The 20,465-nt window shown below is 45.5% G+C and overlaps 1 protein-coding gene across 3 annotated transcripts in view; it reads left to right on the forward strand.

Moving 5' to 3' along the window:
- UXS1 (UDP-glucuronate decarboxylase 1) overlaps positions 1 to 20,465 on the forward strand; it is a 474,798-nt gene that overhangs the window by 385,561 nt on the left and 68,772 nt on the right. The window lies entirely within an intron of this gene.

Raw genomic sequence — 20,465 nt, forward strand, 5'->3', positions numbered from 1 at the left:
TCTGGCCTGTTTCCAAGTCAGCAAAACATTAACGATCATGGAGAGGTGAGCTTTAAGGTTCTCTTTGTAAGGGGGTCTAGTTTGCATATGATCTATAAAAGAAAGTGACTGACAAAAGTGAGCCTTGTGTTTCGGCAATCTCCACTCCACCAAATATTCAAGTTCTCCTTAGCACACTATTGCACTAAGACATGACAAAGTAAAAGTACCTCTGTCCATCGCAGTTGACGGAAGTCTGTTTTAGGTCTATTCTCAATGCAACAAAGTGACAACACTAATTTGAACACACAAAGCTTTCAAAACTATAATAGGTATTTAGGTCAAATTAAGTATTGTTGAATTAACAGCATGTTCAGAGATGGTGAAATCACGGTTTTATATTGTATTATAATTTCCCAAAGAATACTTAAAAATGTTCCATATTGCTAGCGGGTACTTTTGAAAGCGTAATACAGTGCCAGATAGCGTTTGGCACCCTATTGCGTTAATAATAGGCAGAGTAAAATGATTTTATTACTGTGTCTAGTCTTTATGTAATAATGTGCAGATCCTAACTTGGAGACTTTAAAAAAAAACATTCAAAAGTAATTACTAGGATTGTTGGCCATGTGTAAATATGGAGAGTTTGGCACCAGTAGTGCCCAACCTGAAAGTCCTATTTTGTCAAATTCAGTCAATTCATCAACTTTAAGAATCCATCTGGAAGCTTGTCCCAGATGCGGGTTGAGCATACAATGCCTTTGTATCATTAATAAAAGTAGTCAGAATCTTATTTGTTTGTGGAAGTGCCGCAAATAATGCTGATGAGACAATCCAATTCCTTTTCAGGGGATAGAAACATTACCAATTCAATCGCATAATGTCTGCTACATGCAGTACACTCTTATGCTGACCCAATGCCAAATATAAAACCATGCTGTACGGAGGAGTTATAATATTACTACTTTGACCTAGTAGCTTTGTGTAGATGTTGCAGTCATTGTGTTATGAAATCGGACAGTATGAAGCTGAGTTTTGGAGTATGTTTTTCAATTATTTCTTTGTGTGCAAGAAGACCTACATTTCTTCAGACTATGACGTTAAGGTGATTAGATCAGTATTTGCTAAACCGTAATGAAGGGGATAACAGTAGAGCCAAATTCTTGCTAGAATGTTAGTGGTTTGCTGGCTCGCCCTGCTTTATTATTTGTGAGATTGAATAATTAGGATTTCAGTGGTCATTATTTCAGCCTCTGTGGTAGTCCTGTGTGTTTTTTTACATGTGGTATATTATGGTATTGAGGTTTGTAGCATGCCTCAATCACCTAATAAAGGTATCTAGGCGCAGCTATATTCTGGAATATTTTGCTGAAAATTGATTAATTGGGCAACAGGAAGATGTTTAGTGGTTGCAGCTGCAGTTTGACAAACAGTTGGATTAGCTGCTGTATGTTGATTATTTATTCAGTATATAAGTATTGCTAGAACTATAGACGCTCAGATTGTCTCTTTTAATTTAATATTTAAATATGTTCTTTGTTGCTTTTATTACCTTCTACACTTTCATTTGTCAGGCCAGCACTTGACCCAATGGATCTATATTTTCATGTAGAGGTTTTATGTGGTATAAAAATACCCAGGAGTTAGTCATTCCCCCATAGAGACTGTTGATATGTTAGTGTATCATTAAAAAAAAAAAAAGCTCTGTGAATGCTTAAGGGGATTTTAAGACAGATTTGGATTTTTTTGCTACATTTCTCCCACAGAAATCTATGGGCTAACCTTTCTTTTTGCTTTGCTTGGACGCCTGACAAGACTTTTTGGAGGCGAGTAAAATCCTTCTGCTTTATTTCCCTTGTCTTTTTGCTCATTCTAATGTGTTAGTCCATAAGACTATCAGTACTGAGACTCTTCATGAATTTTGCACACATCACCTTCTTCAACTTTTATGAGACCCCTGTATCCAGCGAAGTTATGCAGGACCTACTCCTTTGTTCATCACTGGAAGATCCCCTAGTGCTGCTTGATCGGGGTGACTCCTTTTGTAATCAGTCTTCTTATCTAGAGGTTTCCTGAGGCCACCTGATCCGCAGAACTCCTAATCTTTTCTTCATGTGGGTGTAAAGCTGGAAGGTGGCTGAAACCAATTCCTAAGCACTGGGCCTGACAAACTAAATCCTGCAACAGAAAGTGACCTCTGTGCCCGCGTCCCCTCGGCCTTATTCAACCCGATCAAACACAGAAGGCTGTCACCAACGGATTTGGAATCTCAGCAGTGGTCGCTGGAGAATTCGGAGTCAAGAGGCTATGTTAGCATACTTGTTATTGCCCTGCTGTTTTCCTTAGTAGGACATGGACGTAAATCCTGGCCCTAAGCTACTTTCCTGACTTCAGTCAGTGGAGGCCTGCTCAAAGATCCCTTCCTAGGCCTCTCCTAGTGACTGGGATTAGGTCTACTTTCCTGAACTTTACTTACACCTTTGACTTTGTGATCATAACCACTGGCATTTTCCAATTTCTTAAAAAACCTACTTGTGAAGTATAAGTTTGGAACTGGTGGCTTTAGGGCACAAGGGCCCAAACAATCCTAGGGTTGAAATCCTTAATAGGTGGGGGAGCTAGTCTAAGTGTGGACTACAGTTCATGCAGAAGTACCTATTTGTCTTGCACTGGTTATTGAAGTATATGCTTTCTTCTAATGATGAATGTATATATCTGTTTTAGAGTAAGTGTGTGGAAACATTTGACTATAAGTTGTACTTGCTTAGTTTGTATTTCAAAGGCCTAATAAATAATTGTATATTTTTGTACTTGGCTGTCTAACTGGAATTATTTATTGGTGCTGTTCTTTATGGACTCTTTGTAGCACTGTACCACTCGCAGCCCTCCTGAGACTAAGCATTGCCGCTCTGCCACATTGCCTTGATTGGGTTTGAGTAGTCCTCGGACACTAATGGGATGGCCAGCCAAAATCTACCCCACAGGGTTGGTTTTGGAAATCCATCTAAACAGGATGTTATGATTGCAACACAAATAGAACAACACCCATCATATCAAATTTAAGATGGCCATAACCAATTTAGGGAAGTAAGTCCTGTAAGAAGTGTGGGCTTGTGCAAGTCTTGGGTTTACATATCTTGGGGAGGGGGGGTGTTATGAGCAATACATAGTGTTGGTTAAGTAACATTTCATTTACAATGGTTGGCAGTGTTATGACTGCTTTTAGACATGCTGGTGAAATGTGGGGGGGTTTGTTGTGTTTTGAAATCGTAAGAGCCTCCAAACTGTTTTTTTTCTCTGAATATCAATGTTTTTCAATGAAAACTTAACTAGTCCCTTTAACCAACCTGTTTACTAGTTTATTGCTTAACAATATATACGATCATACTGACAGTGCCCATTTGACACAGCCCTCGGCCTTTCCCAGGGGCCCACTTAAACATTATTCTGAACCCTTGGTATGGCATGTGGCCATGCACAGAGGGCACTTTGCCAGGGCTGTGACAGTCAACCATGCCCCGGGTCCACCAAACCCACATGAAATGTACTTGTAGAAACCTGTGCAGTGTCTGACCATGACCAGTAATCATTTTTCCCTGTAAATAGCCATGATATGATATGGCATTTATAAAGTACCTATACACAAGGGTTTCAAGGCGCGACAAGGCAAGGGAGGGGAACGGAGGGAAGACAGTCAACGATCTTACTTGGCCAGGTGACATTGAGATTGCTCAAGTGCAGGGGAGGAGAGCTGGGCGGAGGTGCAAGGGAAAGGGGGAGGGGAAGTGCAGTACATAGGATAAACAGTATAAATAAAAACAATAAATAACAATAAGTAAGAAGTGCAGCAAGCTGGTGGCAGATGCAAGGGTAAGTGCAAACATCAGGTGTCAAGTACTGGTAGGGGGCTGTAAGGATACAGAAACAGCCCCAGAATGCAAAGGTTGCCAGGGGGCAGTGCAGGTGAGCAACTGGCGGGGCAGGGACCTGGGCCGAGAACGGGGGGTGGCCAGGTGACCAGTGCAGTTTGTTTCAGCCAGGAGTTCAGCAGGGGAGAGGAGGAGAGAAAGCTGAAGCAAAGAGGAAGGTCTTGAGGTACTTCCAGAACCGGAGATGGTTCTCCTCAATTTTCAGCGTGACAGGGAGGCTGTTCCTGAGGGAGGCTCCAGCCGAAGAAAGGGATCTGCCTCCAGCTCGTTGCTTGGAGAAGCGACTGACCCTGAGGGAGTTGGAGGCGGATGAGCAATGAGCACCAGAAAGAAGATATTTAGGAATACAGAGTTGGAGGTATTGAGGCCCCAGAAGGCCTTGTGGACAATGCAGAGGGATTTGAACTTGATCCTCGCAGCCACTGCGAGCCAGTGCAGAGATTTCAGACCTGGAGAGATGGGGTGATGCCAAGGACAAGTCTTGCAGTCCTGTTTTGAATGAGTTGCAGACAGCAGAGAGTAAGGGCAGGCAGATTTAGAAAAAGGCTATTGCAGTAGTCCAGCCTAGAGAGAAACAGAGCTCTGGAGACAGTGAGCTTCTGGGGGAAGGAGAGGAAAGGAAAAATACCTGTGAGGAGTTGCAGCTGGTAGTGTGACTTCTTTGAGGTTTCAGAGATGTGGGGTGAGAAGGAGAGTGTGGAGTCAAAGATGAACCCAAGGTGTTTAGCTTCACAGGTGGGAGCAGGAAGAGGGCCAATAGAGGCTGTCCAGAGAGTGACACGAAAGGAGGGAGCGGGTGTGCCAATGAGGAGAATCTCAGTCTTACTGGATTTAAGGCAGAGATCATTGGCGGCGCACCACTCCTGGATAGCAGACAGTCAGAGGTGAGAGAAGAGGTGGATGAAGGGAGCCTGAAAATGAGCCGAGTCTCCGTATAGCACTGAAAGTTGGGGCAGAGAGTGGCAATGCGGTGGGCAAGAAGTGCCAGGTATTGGTTGAACAGCCAGGGAGAGAGGTTAGACCCCTGGGGAACACCACAGGTAGTGATTTAGGAGAGGAAGGACCCAAGTTGGACCTGGGAGGGTTGGTCAGAGAGGAAAGAAGTCAGCCAAGCCAGTGCCTGATCGGTGATACCCCAGTTATCACAGATGGTTGAGCAGGATGGCATGGTTGACTGTGTCAAAGACAGAAGAGAGATCATTTAAGATGAGGACACAGGGGGTGTTTGAATCAAGGTTGGAGAGCAGGTCTTCAGATGTTCCGGAGAGCAGTTTCCGTGCTTCTGGCAGCTCTGAAGCCAGATGTTCATGAAGACAACCAACAGACACAGTGTGAAGATTAAGCTGGGATTAAGATTAAGTGCCAGCTTTTCCAGGAGTTTGCCGGAACACTCAGACCATGGCAAAACAGGCAAGTGTCAAGGCAGCCTTAGACCAAACCCTGCCCCCGTCCTAAACCCCCAAATTGCCCACCGGACGCACAGTGCATGCTCCCTTCTCCACCAGTCACACCACAGGCCACTGGTAATCAAGGGGCTTCAAGCCTGGCCAGAGACCCATCTTGAGCCCAAAGATGCACCTGGTGGCCTGCAGTCCCAGTACACAGATCTACTGATAGTTTGTATGCCACCTGTAAGGGTCTAGAAGGAGGAAACTGACAAACAGGCGGCATGGCTGTTGGCATAAACTTTCTTTATACCAGAAATGAAGAGAAAACCTACCTCTCCCTAACTCTAAGAAGGGTCTCCCTGCCTCAACTAAAGTAGTAAAGGATTCAGTCAGGCTGTCCCTGTAAATCAAGTGTCCACTGTCCTGTGTCTCTGTCCCTTACACTTAAACTAATGAAGTAGATATTCTTGGTCCAGAAGAATGTGTCTCCTTTTCTGGACTACCGATCTTGTGTGGGATCTTTACCTGAGGGAATGACTCCCTTCCCCAGGCCTCAAGCCATTTCTAAGGCACAAAACAAAGTTCCAGGTTGAAATGTTAAAAACGTAGCAAAGTTCCAGTTCAACCATCAACATTCCTTATTCCCCATTGTTGTCTCTTCGCTATTGGGATCCCGGCAAATGCCTCACTTTTCCAGGTGTCTTGCTCTCAGTATTTTCACAAACCTAGGGGGGAATGTCTCCCTTCCCCATGCCTTTTCTGTAGCTTTCACAGTTCACAACAACAGGAGGCATGATGCCCTTCCCCTGGCTTTTCTTTGTATGTTTAGTATGGCAGACCCGGTTCACTCTCCTGCCAGGTACTGCCACAAAGACGATGAATTATGTTGATCTTCTTTTGTGGGTGCAGGCCCCAGACCCATGTTCCCCTTTTTTATTTATTTTTTTGACAGACTTGGCTCACTCTTTCGCCAAGTACTACCACACTGCCACGTGGGGGATGACTGGTCATGATCTTCCCTTTTGGTTTAGGGTCCCAGATCCTGTTCTCTGTGCTTCCTTCTACGTGACTATTAGTGTCCTTTGATATATTATGGGGACTTTCCCTCTTTCTGCTGTATTGGGAAACTTTTCTTTGGTTCCCCTCCTTTTCCCTCTGCCACATTTTGTGCTCCTGCCAACCGTTACGGTAACCCCTGTACCTTTTTAGGGTTGGACCTTGCGTCTCCTGGTCGGTCTCGGGATTGTATCTCTGTGTTGGGGTCTTGAATGGCTTCCCTGGCTCATTAGCGTGCTGCAGCGGCTCTGCAGTTGTTGGTCCATTGCCTGCGGCGTGTCATCCTTGGACTGTGCTGTCGGACTCCTGCACTCACCTGGACCTCTGCTCTGCCAGCTTCTTGCCCGGTCCATCACTGTAGGACCGCATGTGAACATCTCTCTCTCTCTCTTTCTCTTTCGTCTGAACCAGTCTCCTCCTCAGTTCCTCCAGTGAGGGATTGACAATTGCAGAAGTCCTTCCTTTGTATTTATTCAGAAGGGCTACTGACAGCTAGGATGCTCATTCACGTTCCTCCAAATTCTATCCAGTGCTCTGCACCTCCTCCTTGTCCCAGTACATCTCAAGGAAGTCCTTGTTAGATCATCCCTACTCTTCCTCGTCTCAGTGAATGTTGGAAATTCAGTCCTACAGACATACATGGAGGTCGGTGATACAGAAGTGTGGTTCATGGTATAGAATGATGTATAGGGTGCGTAATCCCTATATGGTTGTCCTTGTCCCCAGAGAAGGAGTCTCTCCCCATGAGATCCTCCTGCTGTATGCCACCCCCAGGGGTACAGTTGGGTAGCGGCCTCGCCATCCTAGCATCGGGCTCCCCCTTTGGGGAGAAGTGACGACCTCTAAGCATTCATCACACACCCCTTTGAGTCCCTGCTCACTCTTGCTACAGGCAGAACCTGATGGGTGCAATTCTTCCCCTTTTTACAATCCTGCAGTGCAGGATCCCCAGCACACTGAATACAATTCTGACAGTCAAGGGTGGCTTTTTGAAATATTTGTTGATGCCCCAGACTAATCAGGTTGGATGTTTCCAATTCATCCAATCTGGTTGTCCATTGCTAAAATGTGCTGATTCTATGATGCTGTGAGCACCAATAGCCATTCAGGACTATGAAAATTAACCTGTGAATCCACAGACCCATCTGACAGACCCAGATATCATTAACACAATCTTAGCCACTAGTGGGTATGTTTATAAAAAAAGGCTGAAAAGATTTGCATCAAATCATAAAAGGATCATGAGGCTGACCTGATGGGCGCAGTTAAAAATGGTTGGTGAAAATCCATTTAGAAGTTTATACTGCGGGTGAGAGCGAGAATAAGCCTACGAAATGGCACATTTTGGGATTCCCCCTACAACTTTGCAAGCCCCCTTCCGGTGATACTTGGATGGATACTCTGAGAAATGTCCAAAATACATTTTGTGGGATTTTTTGGTTTGTTTTGGTAGTGATTCAAGAAACTGTGCCAAAGTTTTATAATCTTCTTTTGGGAGTCCAACTTAACCAGAATTACAATGTTACTGTCGTGGGCACTGATATTCAGTAATCTGTCACAAAGGATTAACTTGAATGGAAAAGACAGTTATCGGTCTTTTGTGGCAGCGATGGGCTTGCTTTGAGGGAAGGTTCCCAGTGGTTATCACAGGTCCATTCTTTGTCCTTGACTGGCAATACCTCAGAGTATTGGGCTGAATATTGGTCTGCCCAACTGACTATGCATCCAGCACACAGTGCTCAATCAGAGTAGTTCTTCACTGATCGCTGCTAGGTCTATTAAAAACATAGTGCATTTACCCATGAGTATCTCACTTCAGAATTGTTCACCAGCCAGCATGACGACTCGTGGCCTTTCCTATTGGGTTTCACTTGCCCATGTCTGCTCTTCTCAGTCAGGCCATTCCAGCCATTGATGGAAGAGCAATTGGCCCATCGACTTGTCTTAAACCACAAGGAGATGGTTCATTTGTAAACTACTCCCACTTCCTTTAGACTAGCCTCCTGGATCTCTTTAGGCTTGTAGTTCCGTAATGTAGGAGGGCAGGCAAACCTCTTTTTCCCAGCTCTCAAGGAAGTGGATAGCAGGTAGTACCGCTGCCACCTGGATTCCAAGACTTGGAAGTCCAGTGAAGCTTTGGGCCTTCATATGGTGCCATCTAACCATTTCAATTCTCTGACCTGCCGATCAGATGAAAATCAAAGCTCATGCTGCAGCTTCACATGACATCATTGCTAAACCTGCCCATTCATAATGTATTCTGGTACACATGTAACCCTTACACCCTCCCTAGCACTGCACCAAACCATGGCTATTAAGTCTATCTACAGCTCCAGGGGGTGTGTCAAAGGTCATGTTAGGATTGGTCTTTGTGGAAATAGCTATGTGAATTGGTAATTTGAACCAACTTTCAAGAAAGGTAAGGGTGACCTTTTGTATATCCCAACTTGAAACTATTAAGCACCTAGACATTACTTCTGAGGTATGTTGACCTAGTTGGATTGTCAACCAGAAATGGTCTCATTCAAGCATCAGGTGCAGTCTGGCGGGCCCAACATCGGAGGTACTACTGTTGGTTACAAAGCAGTCATTTATTCTAAACATTAACAATCTAAACAAAAAGGATTACAGTACAAAGGAATATTTCTAATGGATCCCCCCCAGTCCACATGCATTCCTCAATTTTGATTTCGCTCTCACATTGCAGCTTCTCTTCCGCAATGTTCCTGCTGACAGTGGGTGCAGCATGGTTCCAGCTGACGTCTCTTTGCATCCTACAGTGGAACTGACGGGGCCTGTATATATTGAGGCGCTTCCCCCCTTGACCTTGGTTCCTTTTTTCCACATGCTCTGCTCACTTTAGGAACGCTGCTTCATGGAAGTTATTTGCTTGTCATGTCGAATACCTCAGTCTTCTGGTTTTAAATCCTGCCTCTAGTGCAGATGTTGGATGTCCTTCGATCCTCACAGGATCTCTTTATTGCCTCAGAGGAGCATGGCACACAGGATTGCTGTTCATGCGAGTCAATGCACTCCATGGCACTAAGTAAACGAGAATCAAAGTTGTTCACCTTTCTCCACAAGGAGAAGGGTGACACTCATTCGAGGTCACTTGGCATGGAACATAGTACAGAAGAACAGTCCATGGTCCGCAAGGGCAAGAAGAAAAAAGCACTGATAGTGGTCTTGTTCCCCCCGCGGGTCTTAGAAACACCTATATTCTCTCTCCTTGAGGAAAAGCAGTCACTTATTCAGGGGCTCAATGGAGGGTCTGTTACGTTTCCCCACCCAATCCTCCACTCCGGATGAACAGGAAGTCTTTCGGCCTAAGTTGCTTGATGTACTTGCCAAGGCATTGGCCCCGGTGGCTCCTGCCATGGCGGCTTCCGCCTCGGCGCTCTGATCCACAGCGCTCCGACGAGCCTGCAGAGACTCCACAAAACCCAGCGACCATGCACCCATGGGCTTGGCCACATCGAAAATGGATAAGGATCTGTCTAGAGGCAGCACCGCTCTGTCTGCTGACCTCAGTTTTCCACCCGGGCACTTCCCTGATCTGCGCCCTGGGGGTGCATTTATGTCTCGCATGTTGTGCGCTCAGGGGCCTATGGACATGTGATGCTTGATAAAACAATAATAATGGAAAGCATTAAAGATGAAGACGCCAATACCATTCTTTTTGGATTTGAACCCATACACTCTAGAAAGGTTATGATGATTTGGTGGATCTTGCTACTTATTTACATGATGCAAGTGACCTGGACACCTCAGCGGCTGGACATGCTCCCAGGCTCTTACATTGGGAAATTCATGCTGATTTTTGGCACGAAGGCGGTTGATGCCTTACTGTTACCAGCCCACCCTATAGACCATTGTGCAGAATTAGCTGATGGACATTCTGGATAAAGGTCCACAGAGAGGGGCTCTTCTGCCATTTAATCGGGCAGTAGAGGCCAGTCTTAGAATTGTGGTGTAATCCGTCCTCCATACCTAGGGTCAACTGAGACCTAAAGAGCCGCCCTAGCCAAGAAGCACAGGGCGGCTCCTTATGACTCGCAATTCCTGTCTGCTCATGCATCCCCAGAGAGCTTAGTTGTCCAGGCGGCCATGGCAAACCTGCAAAGGTCTTTTCTGTCTTTGCATCCAGATCGGGAGAGCAAGAGACTGGAGTCATGGGGAAGAAAGATTTTTAGTTCTGGCAGCCTAAGCCTGAGATGTTTCAATGATGCTTGTGCCATGAATACATTTTCTTTTGACCTTTTGGTCTGTTATTTGTGTTGTGGCCAAACACATCCTTGCAGGTGACATGCAGGATGTTTTTTTGAAGCCCTAGTGAAGAATGGCAAGTAGGTTTTGAAGACACTTCAACAGGAAGAATCTGCGACAATATGGCCGTCTGTCATATGAACCTGCATCCATTTCCACTGCTCCCATGATGGATAATTATCACAAGATACCCTCCCAGCAGACCCTGCAATCCAGCAGTAGTGCATATCTTACCCAGAGTGAACGAGGAGACACAAGACGGAAAGCTGGAGACAGTTACATGGACCAACTCGATTAAGCACTAAGAAACCAAGCCACTTGTCGTCGAGATACCATGATGACTTAGATACGTTAGAAATGAAGCACACGTGCTATACACACACATTCAACTACACAAAGAACACAGGTGTACAGCTCTATAGTTGGAGGACAGTGACATACATAAAGTCTGCACGTTTATTATTTTGCCATTAGGCCTGCTACAGCACTGCGGTAACGCAAGAGGAGTTTGTGGAAATGCTTGCAGACGCTCATATGCAAATAACCCCATGGTGTGGCAGGAGCACTCGCAAGACCTGACAGCCATAACATACTAACCTACAGACTATAAGAAGTCACAGTAGAAGCCAGACCAGGGCTTAGGAAATTTAGTAGGCCATGATCAACGTAGAAGGGGACCCCGAGCCTCACAGAATGGCGTGCATTGTGGCAGGAGCGAAGCCAGCATCAAGTTCGCAATATTGCAAATGACATTCCTCGCGCTGAACGCCAACTGCAGGGGAGTTGTGCTCTCCGACAAAATATAGAATTCAGAGCTCCTGCGCTCACAAACGTGGTCTCCTAGCACGTGATCTGGCCAAGCTGAGTGGCTGCCAAGATTGCTGCCTGAGAAGAGCAACCTGTTCCGCTGTCCAGACAATGGCTGCAACAAAGTTGTTACAGTCACGTAACAGTTCTGCGTTGGGAACCGGAGCGCGCTCATGGCAGCTATGGGCTACACACCATTATGACGCTGACACATAGTTGCACCTTGCAGATACATAATTGCACAAGGCCCCATTCACAGGTGATCCGTGGGCCTGGAGCAGAGTTAATCCCAGCTTGGGGGCTCGTAGTTCATCCAATCATAGCCAAGGACCCCAGGGGTGGATAGTGGGGGTCACCAATCAATCACAGGGCTTGCTCACTGTAACAAATTTCAAGTAATAACTTTTTGTGAATGGCCATGCATACCACCTGACACTGCATTGTCCAATAACAACCACCTCCATAAGTTTCTATATGGGACCTACCACTCAACAGCCTATCCCGACTGAAGATAGGTTTTTGAGACTGTCCCTGAGAACAACGCTAATTGTGACATGTGATGCCATCAAAACTGACCTGCGAGCCAGGGTCCGTTTAGAGCTTCGTGGATGTTCTTCCATTTATGTGATCCCTGTGGTACTTTGGCTGTAATAAACGGCAGTAATTCCTTGCCTCTTGTGTGGACCTGGCGTTCTTGATTTGGCAGGTGGGGGAGGAGTTAGGCCTTCGAAGAGTTTGCACCTGTGGGCTCCCCGAGCGGCTCGGTCAGACCGGTGGTCCGCCCCTAACAAGTTGGAGGTCCCACCGAGATCTGTTGTGGCGTCAGCCGGTCAGAAGCTGCTTCCTTAGCCGTCAGACCCAGAAGGCTGCAGGACCCTCACGGGAATTGTGAGATAACTGAACAGCGCAACCGGAGATAGGCCGTCAGGAGCCGCCTTGAGAAATCTATCACTTCCTCAGTCGGCGAGGTGTTCACGCAGTTCAGAGGGGCGAGACGAGCGGTTAAAGGGAGCCTGTGGCCCAGCAGCGTCGACGGACACAAAAGAACAGAAGTGTGGTCCACATAACAGGCAATGTGTTGTGTGAGTGGGTTTCATATACGCGGGAGGAGGAAGGTGTAATTTGCGATTAATGTGGTGCTGTATTTTTGACACGTGCATGGTGGTAGGGACCTGAGCGGAGCTAGAAGTCCCTTTTCTGTGTTTGTACGAGTACCGTGACGAAGGGTGTTGGGGAGAATGCTCCTAAAAGTACTAATTCCCTTCACCTTAGAGAGCCCCATCAACTTTTCTTGATTTTGAGGACTTTTTTTTACCAGGAGAGAGAGTGTGAGCCTTTTTTCCCACTCTCTCATGTATATTGATGTGCGTTTTACTCTTGTGTTCTTTGATTATGGTGCTTTAAGATAACTCCATAGGCATCATCTTTTCATGTGTGTTACACAGCACCCTGAGTGCAGTGACACAGAGAAGCTTTTTAAGCTGTCCCAATGTTTAAATACCTTCTCTAGGATAAACTACTGTTTCCCAGAGAATGTAAAGTTAAATTGACTTTACTAGTCTTTTTAAATTCCTAGACCCAGCACACTATCTTACATTTGAGTGCTGGAGGGGTTACCTAGTATCCCCTGTGTCTAGAAACTCATGTAGCAGTCAAATGCTACCCTTTCCTATCAAAATGGCTGGTGGCAGTGGTTTTACAACAAACTAACATGATTTTTTTCCCGACCGCGAACACCGGTAGCTTAGAATCGCGGGAGCCATGTTTTTCAAGATGGCGCCACAGGTCCTCGTCTTTTTTTCACCATTTCTTTTTGGAAAGGTTCTTCTAGTGTTTGTCTCTGCGCGCCAAACTAGGTTTGGTCCATTTGTTTCTATGCCTTTGGCGCGCTTCAGGACTGAAGACCACCTCTGATGTCTGAGGGTCTAGGGTGGGCAGGAAGTGAGGGTGGTGCCCGAAACTCCCTGTGCTTAGTCTCCTAGGAGACCCAAATGCACTCTGGCATAATTGGCTGGCTGACTGTCCAGCAAGGACAGCCACCCTGCTGGGTGAGTGGTAGCTAGGCTGGAATGAATGGGAGAAAACTGTTTAAAAGGCGAGTCTCTTGGGTTGGAAGGCAGAGTCAACCACTGGAATGAAAGAACCGAAGACAAGCTGGAAGATGATGGCTGATGCAACTACTGGACCGTTGGTTTGCCCGGTGGAGCCCTGCTGCAGGTCCGAATTTCCACGTTCATCTCGACAGAGAACCCCTTCAAGGACGACTTCTTCCTTGGAGTTGGTAGGACCAATCAACTCGTAAGCCACCTGGATACCATTCTCTGAGCTGGTTAGGATTAACCAGGGAGAAGGACACCAGCTTGTGTGCTTGAAGAAACCGCAACTAGAATCGAAGATTTGCCATTTTGCCAGATTGTGACCAGTCCCTGTGTAGTGCAGGAGTCCCCCGACATCCTCCCTCTTGTCCCCACGACTGAGAATCGGGAACAGCGAGATCTGCAGGAACTGCCAGGAACCGAAGTCTTCAACTGCATCTTTTTCTTCAAAATAAGGTACTGTGAAAATCCGACCGAGAGAACTTCCCTCTCACTGCGAAAGTTAGCGGAACTTTGGCAACTTGCAGGCCTAGTACGCTTGTGACCCGACATACAAACCTTTCTTCAGTGAACTACTTCTAAGAACAGTGGCAAAGACTTTTCCTTTTTAAATACCAGAACAGTTTTTACTTGTACAAGACACTAGCCCATTGACCTTGGCCTACCTATTGCATTGAATCATCTCCTCTGGTGAACTCAAATTATTTGCACTGTTTTAAAGTAACTGTGATATTCGTTTTATCAATTTATGCCTTTTTGCTCCTTCAGTGCTAGTTGGCTCCTACTTCAAGGGAGCTCAACTGCTTAGTATTCAGTATTGTATTTTAATTTTTGTGTGATATTATTTGCCCCATTTAGTGAAAGCTTTATAAATGATTGTGTAATAAATTGAGAATAAGTGTCCATCTGAATACTTGTCATTGTAGACCTTTGTGTAACACCTTTACAAGCTCGCATTCCCTCTTGAGATAAGCCTGGCTGCTCAGCTCGCTACTAAATACTGTGTGGTACAGACTTATACCAAAGGTTGGTTTTGCTTACACCTGTAGTCCTAGTTGTGTGTAGGGGTTCCAGAGGGTACCCACTACAAACTTTGCCTAACAAGCTTGCTCTGGTCATGAGCAAGGATTGTGTACTCAGTAGGCCTGGACTGGCAAAACATGTACATATGTGGTATTCCTATGTGTTGGACATTTTAGTTCAGGGCATAGATGACGGATGCCTGTGAGGGCTAGCTGGAGCTATCCTAGATTGTGAAAGGTGTTTTATCTGGTTAAGCCTCCCAGAGAGAGGTGTCAGCCATCAGGTGATGGGTCGGTTGCAGTAAAACACGAGAAATGGAGTACTCCACCCCTGGAGAGGAGGGAAGACCCCTGTGGGGTTAATTTGGGTTTGGGATGTATTTGCGGGGAGTAGGGAAAATGTGCGTTCATCTTGTGCACACAATTGTCTCTTAATTTGTTTGAACTTTAGCTTGGCGATCTCCCCCATAGGTTGATGCATAGTACGGTGTGTTGGGAAGGCGAGGAGTTGGTGTTGTGAAATTGGGATTGGAGGACAGTTGAACAAGCGGCAGTGCGTGGAAGGCGCCTGCGCCCGGTTGAGGTGGTATGCTGGACAGCGGCAGCGCTGGTGAAGGTGGGGCTGCTTACCGAGCATGCCTTTGAAGGTGCAGAGCCACAGAGGCTCGTAGTGGGAAATGTTGATAAACGGTGTACTATAACCTTTCCCTCCTTTGACAGCGGATATCAAAAACCTCGACTAGAGGTCAGGGAAAATGCTTGCTATGTATCCGTATGGTGGGATGGAGACCATGTATAGCGGAGCGGTAACCCCCGTACAGCATCTCTACAAAACTGTGAATTCTAAATCGACAAGACCGGGGTCTCCTCCAATAAACACTAGTAAGTGGGTTTAACAATCATCTATTTCAATCAACACAAAGGCTTTCGCGAAAGGAGCAGACTACAGGACATCATCATAGAGTTGATGTCTGAGTGAGCTGTTATTACATTTTAAAGGAAAATGCTAACATGAGTTCTATGGCTGGCAAAGAAATGAGACCCTTCCAGACATAGTTTCTTGCCAGAACACTTTTGGCTGTAATACCAGACATTGCGGTGAGAAACACAAAGACCGGACATTCTAAAGTCTGTTAATTCATATTTCTTATCAGGGCATGTCATAACATGTTCAGGATGCAGATGTGGCCTTGGCACGCAAGGACGTGCAAAACAACCATCTCATCAAATTTGATACAGTATGGAATTTTACCAAACATCGTACATCTTGCTGAGGCAACAATAATCGCTTCCTTTTATAGACTTTGAACAAAAACAGAACATTCTTTTTGCAGGGTGATGCACGAGTGTCAGACAAAAATTCCCCCCTCTCATGCATCGCAGGAAATAACAAATGTCAAAGATGGTTTATGCTTATGTTACAGGTAAGGACGCAGATGTCGAATAATCACTACTCATAAGCGGGCATATTGGTCAGTAAACACATACTGCAGGAAAGGCTTGAAGGCCGTACATTGTGGGAAGGAAAGCAAAGAACCCTACCAGTTGCTGTCATGTACGCATGTACAGGAAAGGCGAGCAGAGGGACATTCCTGAATGTGTGTTCACGGCGAAACCCAGGGCTCGCGTGCAAACACAAGAGTCGTTGGTTTAGGGCAAACAATTTCTACAATTTGAACAGTGCCTTTTAGTCTTGCTGTGGCAAACTAAGATGGCAGCTTAAGAGAAATTAATTCTATATTCACAAACTACCCTTTTGCATCAGCAAGACAATACCTAATAACAAACTTGGTTTACCTAGTATTCATTCATTCTTCGAGTGTTGTTTCACTCATTTTATCTCCATTGTCTGAAACCTCAATCTTTTGCAACCCTTCTATTGCTTCTTCCAACTTTATCATCTCATTAGTTGCCGTAACATTAGTGGGTTTGGGTGCCAGCGCCCCCATCATTTTCTTGCAACAATCTCCTATGACAGATGCACATAAGGGAAAACACTGAATGCAACAGCAGCAAGCGGCTATCAATCCTCCTATTACTAGAAGAGGGGTAAGAAGCTTCCAACCCCAATTCTCTAATAGTTCCCATAACAGGACTTCCCATCTCCAGCCCCGAATTCAGAATGTATTTGAGCTGCCACTTAATGCATTTCATCGATCCCTTTAAAGATGTTGGTGCTATAATCAGGTGTAAAGGTGCAACAAGATGTCCCAATCATTTTACAAGCTCCTTTTACCTCTGACAGCATTGTATCCAATACCAGACAATTTTGTAATGGGACCATTCGAAATGCCTGTATCACTTTAGTATTTTGATGGTCACATTGAGTTATTTTTCCACTAATCTAGCCAAATGTCTAATGCTCCGGGAATTCATCATTATGCCCATAGGCATCACCATACCCTTTATAAAATCAAAAAATTCGTCCCAGGTGGCATCTTCATCATTAAAAACCCCTCTTTTCTTTCGCCCGTAATTCCCTATATTCCTCGTTACTCTCCTTGCTTTTTGTCTAGAGTTCACTGCCCCCAATGGTTTATAATGTAAACCTAACAATATATAACCAATGGTACATCTATGTTTCCAATGGTGGGGCAACCAGAGAAAGGCTTCCTTTCCACAAACATAGCCCCCTTTGGAGGAAGGAAGGGTGATGAACCTTATTGATATCTACTGTTATCTGACAGTTGTCGACCCATAAAAATGTCTTTGTCATGTGTTTTGTTTCGTTGATAACAAAAGGGGGCCTTTCGAACTATATTATGTACAGGGATTGGAAGGGGTACTTTTTTTTCCCCTTGTCCTGTTTGAAGAGCATGATGATGCATTTCTATTTCTTTGGGCAAGAAGTGGATTTATTTAGATACCGGTTTGCGTTAGGTGTTAGAGTGAAGTTATTGGAGGTACGCAAGAGGAAATCTCACAAGGGCACACATGTATCATTTGTAGCAGGAGTCGCGTACCACTCTGGTCTGCTTTCATGACTGTGGGGAACATACGTGCATATGTAACAGTTGGTTCTATTTAATATTTGGTTCGTATCATTCATCCATGTCAGGATGCTATTCCTTCAGTGCTTCTTCCGATACTCCTGATCCACGTGGGAAATAGTTACTAGTTCTGGTGCTGGGGGCTACGTTGTGACGGGTAACAGGTTACGAGCGACATAAATATCATGGTGTTCAATGTACCAAAAGAATATAGCCGACCCTACTGCTATAAAAACACAAACTATGGATATGATGAGTTTCTCTTTTGGGGTGCATGCATACCTATCAACTTGTGGACGCCATTGTCTTGTATCCTCGTTCCTCTTTATCTGGTTAATGTTCTCCATTGTAAAAACCTACTTGGTTCCCTCACACAGGGCTGATCCTAGATGGCTGAGTTCCGGAACTTGGCTGTCAAATGTCAAGTTACATACAGTTTATATTTACACAAAACGTTCAAAATCCCTAACAATTACCCTAACGGTGCCATCCGTTTATGCGCTAGATCACAAGGGTTGCACAGTATAACCCGTCCTGTCACTGCTTCCGGCACCTACCTTGACACTTCTCGGTGAGGCTACTTCCTTACATTTGAGGGGCTGTTGAAGCCACTTCCTCTGTATTTTCAATTACCCTTTCTGGCTCTGACTCTTTACCAAGTCTGTCTCTCAGCCAGGTGCCAGAGTCCAAACATAGGCAATCAATGCAGTTGCCTAGGGTGTAGGTTGTACCGGGGAGTCTTCCGTTGGTTCGGATGCAAAGTGATCAGTGCCCTTGGCTGGAGAGTGGAATATCTGAGGTGGTGCTCGCTTGAGGTGGTTTGCCTGTATCCAGGTTTTATGGCCGGTGACCTTTACCGCTGTCTGTGTTGCCAATAGGACCAGATAAGGTCCTTTCCACCGGGCCTGCAAGCAGTTGGTCCGATCAAAGCTTTTGATCAGAACGTATTCTCCCGGTTTGATGGAGTGTCCCGCTCCCTCTAGGACCGCGGGAGCCGCTTCCTTCACCTGATGATGGATAATAGACAGTTTGTCAGTTCAGCACAGTACTCCAACAGTGGCTGCTCAATGTTTCCAATGGCTATAGGCTTTGGTATGGACCACGCACTTGGAGGTCGGCCCATCACTATCTCAAAGGGTGACAATTTGTGTGTCCCCTTTGGAGTAGTTTGCATGCTGAACAATGCCAAAGGAAGTGCATCTGGCCACTTCAGATTTGTGGATGCACAGATTTGTGCTAACTTATTTTTCACCACAGAGTTGGCACGGTCAATAATCCCTGCTGAGTTAGGGTGATGGACCAAATGGAATCACTGATCAATCCCTAGGGCAGTACAGACATATCTGACAACCTGTTCAGTAAAATGTACTCCATTGTCAGAATACAGCAAGTTGGGTACCATATACTGAGGTACACAATATTTGAAAATGCAGTTTGCTGTGTAAATATCAGTGTTATCTCCCAGGGGGTTTGCATCTGTCCAGCCGGAAAACCCACACCTCATCACAAGACGATATTTCAATTTGGCAACTGGCTCCATTTGTATAAAGTCCATATATACCACCTTGAATGGTTGCGTTGGGAGCCTGCTATGACCTGCTGCCACTTTTACCCACATTATGCTGGAGGCAGATGACACACTGTGCTGCCCACCTTCTGCAGTATAACCCAATTTTCCGCTTCTTCCATACTTTGCTCCGAATGTCCTCCATTGCGCTTGCATTAACATGAGAATTCCCATGTGCCAGTTCTATTACCATGGGTAAATAACTGTCAGGGAGCAGCCACCACATTGGAATTCTGTCCAACCAAACACCCTTGAATGTTTGTTCATTGTTTCTGTCCTTAGTCCATGCTTTAATTTCACAATCTGCTGCTTCTCTTTGAATGTCTATTACTACCTCGTCAATGTCCCTCCCTAGTTCACCCTCCCCCTTTTCTTCCACATCCTTCTGAATCCAGTTACATACTGGAAGGGGCAATTTACATTGTTCTGCGGCATATTTAGCCATCTTGTCTGCCAAATCATTTCCTTGACCCACAAAATCTACCATTTTTTCTGTGGGCGGAGCACTTCACTATAGCCACCCGAGCGGGTTCAGCCAACGTGGCTAATAATTTGCTCATCAAATTACCATGTTTTATTTTGGTACCATGTGAGGTGAGAAACCCTTTCTTTCCACAGTAGGCTAAAATTAAAGGCCACGCCATGTGCATAGGCTGAATCTGTATTGATGGTTACAGCTAAGTCCTTGCTTAGTTCCAGTGCCTTTGTCAATGCCCTTAATTCTGCAGCTTGTGCTGATAATTCAGGTATGCGCTCCATATGGACAATATCATTTTCAGTTGTTGCATACCTGGCCTCTGTTTCCCCGCTTTCCAATTTGTAACATGAGCCATCACAAAATAGAATCCCATCACATCCCTCCAAGGGAAGGTCACTCAGGTCGACCCTACCTCAGGTCTGTTCATCAATGCATATTAAACAATCATGCATGTCTTGGTCTCCCTCCTGACTTTGCAAAGGCAAAAGGGAAGCTGGGTTAAAAGTACTGCATCTCATAAAGCCACATTTGGTGCAAACAATATCAGTTCATATTGGGTTAGGCGGGCTGCCAATAAATGCTGATTCTGAGTTCTATTGAGCAACACATCCACAGCATGAGGTACTCTTATAGTTATGGCAGTTCCCAACACTAAACCAGCGCTTTGTTTAAGTGCTATCAGGGCTGCAACAACTGATCTCATACATGGGGGCAATGCTGCTGCCACGCTATCTAAGGTGCCAGCACAAGGCCTCTGCCTTCCATTTTGTTCCTGAGTTAACACAGATGGGGCACAACCTCCTTGTTCATTTACAAAAAGGGTAAATGGCTTGCTGTAATTGGGTGTCCCGAGGCGCTACATAAAGCACTTTTTAATGCATCACAGG

This window comes from Ambystoma mexicanum, chromosome 7p (genome assembly GCF_040938575.1).
Source record: "Ambystoma mexicanum isolate Mex_15411 chromosome 7p, UKY_AmexF1_1, whole genome shotgun sequence".
NCBI lineage: Eukaryota > Metazoa > Chordata > Amphibia > Caudata > Ambystomatidae > Ambystoma > Ambystoma mexicanum.